Here is a 12,879-nt window from a genome sequence, read left to right as displayed (position 1 = left end):
TCAAAAGCGCAAAAACGTGTAAAATCGACCCTGTTATTTGTCGGGGAACTCAATTTCCCAGAACACACAATGGCCTACAAAAATAACAGCAATGGGCCACACATTACAGGAAGGCTGCAATGACTTCTAAGCCACGTACAACTGACACTAATCACAAAAATGGACTTTAACCAAGGACTGGACTTTACTTCTTCTTCTTCTTCTTCTTCTTTCGGCTGCTCCCATTAGGGGTCGCCACAGCGGATCATCCGTCTCCATACCACCCTGTCCTCTACATCTGCCTCTTTCACACCAACTACCTGCATGTCTTCCCTCACCACATCCATGAACCTCCTCCTTGGCCTTCCTCTTTTCCTCCTACCTGGTGGCTCCATCTTCAGCATTTTTCTACCAATATAATTCATGTCCCTTCTCTGCACATGTCCAAACCATCTCAATCTCGCCTCCCTCACCTTGTCACCAAAACATCCTACATGTGCTGTCCCTCTAATAAACTCATTTCTAATCTTGTCCATCCTCGTCACTCCCAACGAAAATCTCAACATCTTCAGCTCTGCTACCTCCAGCTCCACCTCCTATCTTTTACTCAATGCCACTGTCTCTAATCCATACAACATCGCAGGTCTCACCACAGTCCTATAAACTTTCCCTTTCATTCTTGCAGATACCCTACTATCACAAATCACTCCTGTCACTCTTCTCCACCCACTCCACCCTGCCTGCACTATTTTCTTTACTTCTCTAACACACTCTCCATTACTTTGCACTGTTGACCCCAGGTACCTGAACTCCTCCACCTTCTCCACCTCTTCACCCTGCAACCGCATCACTCCACTGCCCTCCCTCTCATTCACACACATGTACTCTGCCTTACTCCTACTGACTTTCATTCCCCTTCTCTCCAGCGCATATCTCCACCTCTCCAGGCTCTTCTCAACCTGCTCTCTACTCTCACCACAAATCACAATATCAAGGACTGGACTTTACAAACATGGAAAATAAAATGTCTAGTGTTGCCTGGGTTGTACTGCTTATAATTATCTAACTACTGACTGGTTTAAACCCAACAGTTGCACAAGTGCTTAGTGGTTGGATTGATCTCACAACCTTCTTATCAGAGAGTTAACATCTTAACCACTGTGCTACTCCTTTTAATGCAGTTTCTTAAGGCAAGGGCATTGGAAGGGGAATTGGCTTTGAGGCATTGGGGTTTGGGGAGGCACTGGAGTAATGGCTTCGGGGTAGTATGATTTGGAGGAATGACTTTAGGATAGTGGCTCTGGGGTATTTGCATTCGCTTTGAGGCAGTGGCATTTGGGGCACTGGCTTTGGATCAATGGCTGTGTGGCACTGGGCTTTGGGGAAGTGGCTCTGGGACAGTGGCACTGGAGTAATGGCTCTTTCTTCCGTCTCTTTCTTTGGGCCATTGGTTGCACTTTGGGGGAAAAAGCCTCAGGTAGTGGCTTTGAGGCAGTGGCAGTGGGGCAGTGGATTCAGAGTGGTGGCTCTGGGGCAGTGACTTTAGGGTAGTGGCAATGGGGCAATGGGGCTTTGGGGCAGTGCCACTATAGTTTTGGCATTGGCTTTTTGGAACTGGCTTTAGTGTAGTGGCTCTTTAATCATTTTAGTTTGTAACATATGAGGTAAAAGCCTTTACATATGTAAATGTGTACTGAAAACAGTAGAATAAAGTGCTAAAAGACCACATTATTTTATGGTTTTATATTGTGCGTCGTCATATGCAACTGGGAGTGCTGTCATCACGCCACCAGGGGGCACTCTAGGGGCAACTCAACGACTAAATAATTTGTTGCATGATTGTTGCACTATTTTTTAATTTTTCAAATTTTCTGCAAAATGTATGCGAACGTATGATCTCATTTGTATCTCTAAAACCGGTTTAGAGAAATATACATGAGAAATATAAGATTGGAACTACCTTAAATATCAGAAATAGGACAACAATGAGCTCGAAATTTAAATAAAAATCGAATTAGTTTGCGCACTACATTTACAACCACAGGATGGCAGTGTCATACACAACTCAGCAGGACAACAAGCTTGAATGTCTGAAGGGCCTTCAAAATAACACTAGATAAGGTCTGAAGGGCCTTCAAAATAACACTAGATAAGGTCTGAAGGGCCTTCAAAATAACACTAGATAAGGTAGATATTAAAAGGTTTAGAATTATTCAGTAATTTGAGCAGAAGTAAAATAACACCAGTACAAATAGACAAATGTAATAATCATTGCACATTATTGTGGCGCGGCAGAAGCTTTCAGATTTTTCATGTTCTTTAGATGTTTGTTGTTGGATTTCTTCGGGTTCTTGCATCCGATAAAACAGTAATCCTATAAACGTTTATTATGCATTGTTCATTCCTAAATAAAATCAGTGTTCCTGGGATCCCAGCTTTCTTAAATTCGGTGAAGGGCTCAACAGTGGAAGCTTGAAGAGGTGGCAAAAGTACACACATCCTTTACTTAAGTAGAAGTACAGATCCTCATGTTTTAAAATACTCGGGTAAAAGTTGAAGTACTGATTATACTTTTTTACTCAAGTGAAAGTAAAGAAGTTTTGGCTCAGACATGTACTTAAGTAAAAAGTAGTTATTACTTCCACCTGTTTTAGCTGTTAACTGGACCTCACATCATATTATAGATAGATAGATAGATAGATAGATAGATAGATAGATAGATAGATAGATAGATAGATAGATAGATAGATAGATAGATAGATAGATAGATAGATAGATAGATAGATAGATAGATAGATAGATGGATGGATAGATGGATGGATGTGATAGCCTAGTGGGTTAATGTCAGGGTCTCCACGAGGATGAGTTTGAGAGTTTGATTCCTCGTTGCTGTGTTGGTAAATAAAACACTCTGAAAACATTTCAATTCTGTTTTGGATTATTTTTTTGATTTCCTGGTCTGTAATGAAAGATAACCCCACCAAAAAAAAAAAAAAAAAAAGAAAAAAAGCACTTCTGTGGTAGCTCACTGGGTTAAGGCTTGTGCCTGAATATGGTCCTTAATATAGTCCACGCTGGTGATAAGGTTTCAAAGCCGGTCCTACATGCCTTCTTTCTTACATGAAACAAAGTATGAACCCTCCAAAAAGCACACATGCTTTTCAGCAGCGGTCGCTCAGTGGTTTAAGGCTTGTGCCTAATCTAAACACGCATCCCAGTCTGATCTCTTCCATGGTTCATCGGATTAAGGCTGGTGCCTCCCCGATGGTAAGGATCAGGGTTTGAATCCTGCTAGTTGCGATGTCGGTTATGTTCCTGCTTCCTAAATCTTTCTTTATTCTTGTGTTGATGGTTTAAAGGTAGATAGACCTGCTCTAGACAAACTTCCTGGCCTGTCTTCTCTGATGGTCCAGTGGGTTAAATCAGGTGTCGTGCTTTTGGTGGGGTTCAGGGTTCGAATCCTGCTTTCTGCCTGCCAGTCACGATCAGGATTCACTTCCTACATTTTTCTTTAGCGATATATTTTTGTTTTTAATGGGTTGAAAAGAAAGATAGACCTGCTCTAAACAAGCTTCCTAGCCTGTCCTCACTAATGGTTCAATGGGTTAACGCTGGTGTCTCGCTGGTGGTGGGATCAGGGTTCGAACCCTGCTATTTACAATGTGGGTTCAACTTGTGCTACTTACATCTGTATTCGCTTCCTACATCTTTCTTTAGCGTTAAATTCTTGTGTTGATGGTTTAAAAAGAAAGATAGACCTGCTATAATCAAGCTTCCCATCCTGTTTTTTCCTGATGGCTTAGTGGGTTAAGGCTGGTACTTTGCTAATGTTGGTGGTCAGGGTTCAAACCTGGCTTTCTGTCTGCTAGTCATGAGGTAGGTTAAATTCCTGATTCCTACATCTTCATATTCTTGTTTTGATGGGTAAAAAGAAAGATAGACCTGCTCTAAACAAGCTTGTCCTTCCTGGTGGTTCAGTGGGTTAATGCCTGGCGTGAATCAGGGTTCAAATCCTGCATTGTCCCTGCTAGTCACAATATGGGTTTGCTTCCTAAGTCTGTCTTTAGCATTATATTCTTGTGTTGATTGTTTGAAAAAAAAAATAGACCTGCTCTAAACAATTGGCATTCCTGCCTTCCTGATGGTTCAGTGGGTTAAGACTGGTATTTTGCTGTTGGTGGGGTTCAGGGTTTGAATCCTGCTTCTGTGTTTCTTTTTGGTCTGAATTTCTTGCTTTGAAGCATGAAACGAAGGATAAACCCCCCAAAAAAAGAAGGTGAGTTGTGGGACTTGATGGCTTTGTGGTAAAAGCCTTGCCTCTGAATTCAGAGGTTGCTGGTTCAAATCTGGCTTGTCCCCACACTGGGTAAGTTGTGTGGAAGTTAGTGGTGAATAATGGAGTGGGTGACTGTGAATAAAGGCTGTGAAGACCTGCTGGGTTACAGCTTCAGAAAAGACAAAAGATTTTTGCATTTAGGTGGGAGAGAAGGGATAAAAGTTAGAAATTTTTGTCTGGAGCCTATGTTGAAACTTTTTTGGATGTTTTTGCTTCATAACCCCCTGTTTTCAGCTTCTCAGATGCCAGGGGGGCAGACGCCTGAATATTGCCCCCCTGGTTCAGGATATGCCCTCTGAAACCGTCCACATCTGACCTTCCACGCAGCCATTTCTGACAAATTCATCACTATGGTCACCGGAACCTTCCACACTCTTAACTTTGAGCCCTGGCCGGGGTTTGAACCGGCAACCTCTCAACCCAGAGGCAAAGCTCTTCCAATTGAGCCACAGGATCTCCTGCAAGAACCTGATTTTTAGGACCTTTTTTGGGACCTTTTTTGGTTCTTTTATAAAATTTTTGAAACAATTTAAAGGAAAGCTGAGGGGTATGAATTGAACCGGGTGAGTCAGATAGCAGAGGCCACATCACTAACCACTACACTACCAGAGGGGTGACAAACAAGGCTTTGCTAATTGGACTCTTGGTTTTTCTATAGTTAAGAGACCACCGTTTTCTCTTAGATCATGATGGTAGAGGGTCAAAACTTCTCCTTCCTGTACATTCTCTCAGTTACTTGAAGTCTATGAGAAGTGACTCAGGTACAAGAACCACATCTCCAACACCTGCACCACTGATATACCATGATTTACCAGCAACCAATTTTAATGACCTTTTATTGTTCTGTTTTTAAAAACTTCTTCTTATGTTCAATATGAAACTAGAGGTAAGAATCGAGCCAGGAAAGTCTTTCATCATAGATCGCTAATGGCATTACTTTAAAAACCCAAAACTTTGTTAGACATGTAAATAAGCAGGAAAGACAGAGACAAAGACAAAGAGACACAGACACAGCTTTAGAAAGAGTGAGAAACAAATAGAGAGACAGCAAGAAAGAGACATATACAGTGAGACAGAGACATTTACTAAAAGAGACACAGAGACAATTAGATCGAGAAAATAGAGAGACAAAGATAGCGAGATATAGCCACTTCCTGTTGGAAGTGTTTATCCCGAGCGACTAATGATCTCATTTACTAAATGAGCAGTAGTGAGTTAAGTGCTTGCTCAGGTGCCCAAAACTGGCAGCTTGGAGGTGTTAAACATGTATCATATTTACAGCATGTGATATGTATGTAAGCATATGTACAGTGATTAAATATAAAGGCTGTATCAGTGCAGAGACGTGTGGACATCATTAAGAGCCTTTGCTATGTTTCCACACAGACAGTTAATCAGGTGATACCGGAGAAACTGCACCTCTTCAAGTGAAGTCAGGAAGCTTATATATATAAAATTATAGACATTTTACAGATTTGAATGATGTATTGTTTTTATCTGTACGATCAATAAAGACAGTAATTTGAGTTTGTGTCGCCATTATGAGGGAAAAACCCACAAAACGCCACCTAGAGGGTGAATTGTGTAAAACATGGCGGATTTGGTGTTTGATTTGAGACTTGGCGCAGAAATAAAACAAAAGTTTACTGATTAAAAATATTTTTATATATATATTAATACAAAACTATTTAAAAATGTTGTTACCTAATGAATGTATGCAGGCTGAAGATCCACATATAGAACACAAGCAGAGAAAAGATGATGATGATCAGGAATGTGTCTGTTCTCAGTCATGTTCTCATCAATGACTCCCTCTGTCTCATCCACATTAACCCCAAACTTTTTACTGCCTTCTGCCTGCTGATTCTTATCTCCGTAAACTAGTCTACATCTGTGGTGAGTGAGGGTCAGGACTTTATACACCAGCGGATTGAAAAAGACGCGCAGTAAAGGGAAATCGGTTTTTCGGCTGAAATCGGCGCACAGTGAAAATAAAAACAATATTTCACCAAATCAATGGATTAAAACTAAAGTAACGAGCCGGTTTTGAAAATGTAAGAAGTAAAAAGTACAGATATTTGTGTAAAAATGTAATGAGTAAAAGTAAAATGTTGTCTGAAAAATAAATAGTGGAGTAAAGTACTGAAACCAAAAAAAATCCACTTAAGTACAGTAACGAAGTATTTGTACTCCGTTACTTCCCACCTCTGGAAGCTTGGTAGTGCTGGGGCTTGAACCGAAAACCTTCTGACCATCTGATCAGTGAGCCAGAGCCTTAAACTGCCACTGTACTAAAGCCCTAAAGTGCAACTGCCCCAAAGCCAGTGGTCCTAAAGAAGCAACAGAACGGAAGCAACGTGCCAACCAAACATTCTCTTTACTGTGAATAGAATATGCAGTATATTGTACTTGTGGTCAGCTGATGTTCTAAGCTTTGAAGTCATGTGACCGTTAACCTGCCACAGTGCTGGAAGCCTGGGATGTAGGCCAGTGTCGGGTCGTTAGAAGCTCTTAACTATGAAAACTGGCTACCCGCAGCCCCGAATCCACGATCCTCAAAGGCTGTTGATTAATCATATTTTAACTTGGTCACTCAGAGGCCCTCTAGAAGGCGTCCGATCACTTCGGGATTTTCATTTGCTTCGCAGAGCAACTAGTCAAAGCTCGCAAACCGCATCTGTAGCAAACTGCACAAGCTCAAACATATTCCTCTGGATTGAACAGCTGCTTTTGTATTTGTTTTTTGAAAACATTGAGATTGTCCCGAATTCTCACAAAAATCCTCCTATTCCTACTTTAAATCTCTCTGATTTTGATAATAAAATCAGGCCAATATTATGATGACGAGCGACAAATTACACATCATGCAGTTCAACCGACGTCCGCGCAAAATGACTGAACCTGCCTCGTACGACTGACAGAAACATCTGGCCTCTAATTAATATTCATGGTCATACAAAATAGTCCAATTACAGTCTGCCTTGGGTGTAGTAAGATAAAATGAGATGATAATGTCAAATAGAAAGAAAAAAAAAAAAAAAAAAAATACACCTCTATTATTCACTTCAAGGTCATTGCTGCTTGGCGAGTCTTGAAAGCCATCACATTTATCACTGGAGACTTTTGGACGGAAGGTAAATGATCACTGCCCGCCCAGATAAGCGTCCGCACGCTGGATTTTAACGCCGTTTCGTTCGATTCGACTTTTAAAAAAGACGCCTGGAATTAAAAGTCCTTATGCGATATTTTTATAATGCCATCGAGACAGAAAAAACACGACATTTTTTCCCCCTCCAGCGAAACGTCCTATAACGTTCTGTGATGTGTAATATGTGTGTGATACATGGTTCAATAGAAAGTGAGGGGCTCGCATTCGGGCTTTAATAATGCAGCTCTGTATGTCTCAGAAGAGCGTTAATGTGGCCTCTACTGCTTGATAATGGTCGGTGAAGAATGGCAGGGCCTTCATGGGGTATCGAGTATTGCGCATTATGGCTCATGAGAGACTTTCTCCTCTCGAGAGCAGGAGTTAGTGGCTGTAATAGGAGTCGAAGTGAAAATAAAATGTACACATGTCCTCACTGAGTCTATTACAGAAACAAGAAACACTCAAAGTCCAAATTTAATACTTGATATAATTCACTTTATGAAAATGCTACGATACTTTGATGTTCACAAGGCACATTGTGGCACCTTAGGGTAATTCTGTTTGTCATAATACTGGATAAACCTATGTATGGGGGCATCTGAATCTGTGCCAAATTCCAGCCACACGTTTTTATACCCCCAAACTTTTACCGCAAATTTTGAGGTACACCATTGTAGGGTCTTCGGATCCATTTGCATGAAATTTTCCCCCTCACTCTTCAACCCAAACCAGTTCCAGCATAACAAAACCGGCTTCATAAAGATTACATGGCTTGGAGTGGAAGATCTCGAGTGGTGATCTCACCTCAACCCATCACGAATCCAAAACGACTTACGGAAGTGCTTAATATTCAAATAAGGGGCATTTTGCCTCTTTCTACTGCACGATTCAGCGAAACCGTGGCCTTTGCTATCCCCGATTGCAACTGGTGGGTGGGCGGGTGCCGGGTGTCACACTGCATGTCATGTTGCAGCGAATCCGTCACGCAAAAAGTCCTCATTTAAATTACAGCCTCGACCACTGTCGGAGCTGCACCGATATAAATAATGAATCCTCACGTTCTAGATTCAAGCAGCTCAACAACACTGCTGTAGTACGACCCCTATAACCCTATGAAGCTCGTTGTTTCTGTAGACGGAGGCCAATCACAGGGGTTCGTACAGAAAATGCTGCACATCAGTTACTCAACTAAGGAATATTTTGTATTATTCAATCCTGGGTAGCTTTCGATAAGGAAACAGGGGGTTGAGTAGGTTTTCATGTCTTCATGCCTTCAATATATATAACATTATACTATTGTATATTCAAAAACAAAAGACATTCACCAAAGTGTGTCGCAGAAGCGTATTACTCGTATTTCTTTTTAATTAATTAAACAAATCGATCAACGATTTTTATAAAATTCAGGATTATATATATTTTTTTATATTCAATTGCTTTTGGGTAAAAATGTTTATTACTAGCAATCATTCAAAACAAAAAAAAATAAAATTTTTTATATATATATTGTATTTGTATGATATGTATATATATATATATATATATATATATATATATATATATATATATATATATATATATATATATATATATCTCATGATTAATCGCATAATTGACGTGATTAATTGCAACTTAATTGCACGTTTTTATCTGTTCTAAATGTACCTAAAATTAACATTTTTCATATGGATGCTTTATGCAAATGTATGTTTATTATTAGTGGAACCATACTCAACATAGAGCACAAAGACTGGGCATTTTTCAAAGGAATTATTCATGTCTTATAGGCACATAAACCAGTTTACATTTTCATGTATGAAGGTGCAGCTCGTAAAAATACTCTTTTAAATGTTTTCAAGTAATAGAACTTTTGCTATGTTTCCACACGGACGGTTTTAATTGCCGGATGTGCGCACCATGGCGGATTTTGGTGCTTGATTCGAGAGTTGGCGCATCAGTGAAACAAAAGTTTAGTTATTAAAACTTTTTTATATCTCAGTAAAGAACGGGCATCAAGACGAGAATAAAAGTGTGTTGCGTTGAAGGTTTTAATTTCACCTCTTTTATATTTATTTATATTTTTAATAAAACCGGTCACTACAGAAATGCATGCATGTGTTTGTATTATATATATATAATATATAAATATTCCCTTATGTTTATATATTTTTGGACAGAATTTATTTTCTGGTACTTAATTTTGAGTTTATGTTAATATATATATATATATATATATATATATATATATATATATATATATATATATATATATATATATATATATATATATATATATAAAACTATATTTGAGAAATATAGATTCCCCCCCCCCCCCCCCCAATCTATGAATTGTATCTGTGTAGTAAAGGATACAGGGGGATCATAATTTTTGCTTCTAAGCTAATTGATGAATGCAATAAATCAGTCATGCCATCACTGCTGTGATTCAGTATAATATATAGATTTTTTAATATATGAACACAAATCTCCAAAAAACCAACCGCATGTTTGTTCGTTTCCATGCAAGCTGCAGGTGTGATGACCAGATTTCCGCCACATCATAAGAAGATGTGCAATGAGTACAAAAGCCCTTAAGTGCCCCTGTAGCCCCTTAAGTGCCCAGAGGGCACTGTGTGAATGGTGCTATATTACTCAAAACGATGTCAGGGAGGGTGTGCAAAAAGGGGGAAGACAGAAAGAGAGAAGGGAGAGGGAGGGTGAGAGAGAGAGAGAAAAGCGAGTGAGGAGACGCGAGAGAAAGGAAGAGAGCGAGAGAGAGGGCTTGGTAGTGAAGCTGCCACTACGCTCGGCATCTTCTCGCTGACGCACACCCACACACCCACAAGGATCCTCGCATCCTTTACTACTTTGTCCTTACAGCCAAGCGAGCCTGATTTTGGTTCTTTTTTTTCTTCATATCTCCATCTGATTCATTCAATTCCTCCTCTCTCTTTCTTTCTCTGTATGTCTCTAGCAGCTCTTTGTTTCTTCCAGACGTTTCACATAGGATCGTGAAGTAGCAAAAAAAAAAAAAAAAAAAAAACACAGAAAGCAAGACAGAAGCTTCAGGTAAGAATGTGGGATGTGTGTATATGTGTGTCTGAGTGTGAGTGTATTTTGAGAAGCTGATGCTTCCAGTAGGCTTTCCTGATGTATCTGTGACGATACTGTTGGTCTTTACCACATGCATTGACGTGAACTTTGTGAGAAGAACAGAAAAGAAGTGTCATATTGCACAATGCTTATTGATTCCTATGTAACAAAAGACCGCAACGTCAATTAATGACTTCCCAGGATACTGGACATTTACCAGGATAATTATTCATCTCGAAACATATTTAGGAACTTCCCTGAATTATTAATGAGCCTCTGAGAAGTGAACAGGGAAGGAGGAGAATTTGTAGGAGGTCTAAGGTGCGAGTCTGGAGTCAGGAGTTCGAGATGCTCAAATGCGATGCATGTTGCTTGATGCAAACCTTGTTAATTGAGTCGTGGTTGAATTTTCCAACAAGTTTGAAGTGTACAGGTTTGAAGTGACTCAAGCAACTCAAAAACTTTTGAGGATGGATTTGGACTGTAATTAATATCAACAGTGTAATCCGTTGTAATCTGCATCAACAGTGGAAGAACAGTTCAGGACCACAGGTTTCATGAAAAATTCTGCATTTCAGCACCTTCCACTAAACAGCACCTCAACAATGATGGAACTGTAATGAATGGACATTTGTTAAAAAGGATGAGTTTTTGTGTCTGGTTCCTGCTTCTGGTTTCTTTCTTCCTCATGCCATCACAGGGGGTGGGGGGGGGAGGGGGTTTCCTTGCAACAGGCAACACTGGCTCGCTCATTAGGGATCAACTTTTTATGGATCTCATTATGGATCAACAATAATAAGGGAATTATAAGGAACAAACTTATAGGCTCTAAACCTTTTTTTTTATATGATGTTATGATCATTTTATACAACTTTATTTTATAAAATTGCTTTATCTCTAATTCTGCTTTGAGACAATGCCCATTCTTAATTGCACTCTACAAATAAAAAGAGCTTTTTCGCATCTAAAGGTGATGCCGTTAACCCTACTGTAGAAAAAGTGTTTAACCAGCAAGAAGAATTTTCACATGAGGAACACTACCACTATGGATTCTGACTTTTTCAGACATATTCCAAACTGGTAGCACAAAGTTGGAGGTACATAGGATGTCTTTGCGTGAAATTTTCCTGTCACTTGAGCTAGGAGACCCAAAACTTGTTCCAGCATGAAACTGGAAGTGGAAGATCTCTTGATATAGAGCTCTAAAACCTATTAAACAATGAATTGGAACCCCAGGCATCTTCAGTTAATTTACATCAGTACCTGTAGTGTAATGAGCTCCATTCTCCACAAGCACACTCCAAAATCTAGTATAACATCTTCCCAGTATATTGGAAGTAGTTATTATTAAATCTTCTACTCAGGTGTCAAAAAAATGTGGTCCGTATAGCGTCATACGCGTCCGACATCACAGCTAAACTTTCGTATTCGCAAAATCCGTATTCGGATTTAAAAGCATTTAATACCCGGAGTAAAGAAGTAAAATTCGAAACGTCAAAAGATTTAAATAGTTTAAATGTTTCGCATTAGATGGTGCGATTTGTGCAGAAGCATCAAAATCGGTGCTTTCATTTCATTCGAACACACAATTATCACTGTCGCAAATCCCGCTTTGGTGTTTACGACCCGCCGCTCTGCCTGATGGACAGATAAGACTGCGTACTGGTCTGAACGATAATAAAAGCTTAGCGTAGAAGAAGGTCTGAGAGCCTTCAAAAGCTCCCATTCTCATATTCTTGGCATTTTCCTGCTATGATTTCAGTCACGTTCAGAAATCCAGCTTTTGTTCCATTCACATTATTGTTGTTCAGGAGTATTGGCAAAAGAGATTTGTTCTTGTCATATGTACCACATAAGCAAAAGTATTGGGACACCTGACTTTTTCAGCCATATGTCTTTCTTTCACAAACTGTTACTACAAAGATGGAAGGACACGACAATTTTTTTACCGGAACACCTGTGAGCAAAGCCAGCATTATGGTTTATATGGGTTGCAGTGGAAGATCTTGAGTGGCCTGCTATAGAGCTCTGAACTCAACCCTATTGAACACCTTTGGAATGAATGTGAACGCTGACCGCACCCCAGGTCTCCTCACCTTCTCACCTACATTAATACTTGACTTCGCTAACAGGTTTCATGCTACCGCATCCGAACCGACTCTAAAATCTAGTGGAACATCTTTTCAGAAGAATGGAGATTATTATAACAGCGAATGGGGGCAAAACGTGGAACTAGATGTTCAAAAAGCACATATGAATTATTCATTGATTGATTGATAGTTCTGATATTATTGATAAAATACAAATATTTAAATTTTAACAT

General features: G+C 39.6%; 2 protein-coding genes across 5 annotated transcripts in view; one reads left to right on the top strand and one right to left on the bottom strand.

The window, feature by feature from the left end:
• Positions 1-12,879, bottom strand: part of slc4a10a (solute carrier family 4 member 10a) — a 352,554-nt gene that overhangs the window by 82,779 nt on the left and 256,896 nt on the right. The gene's annotated exons all lie outside the window — the stretch shown is intronic.
• The window catches only part of thsd7bb (thrombospondin, type I, domain containing 7Bb), a 195,005-nt gene continuing 192,318 nt past the window's right edge, over positions 10,193-12,879 (top strand). For all 4 annotated transcript variants that reach the window (XR_014536237.1, XM_083557751.1, XM_083557752.1 and 1 more), the window contains exon 1: positions 10,193-10,532. The gene's annotated coding sequence lies outside the window, so the exon portion shown is untranslated. The remainder of the gene's footprint in view (positions 10,533-12,879) is intronic.

Source organism: Silurus aristotelis, assembly GCF_946808225.1.
Source record: "Silurus aristotelis genome assembly, chromosome: 13".
NCBI lineage: Eukaryota > Metazoa > Chordata > Actinopteri > Siluriformes > Siluridae > Silurus > Silurus aristotelis.
Note: the sequence above shows the minus strand (reverse complement) of the source record. Positions and strands in the feature narration are given on the sequence as shown.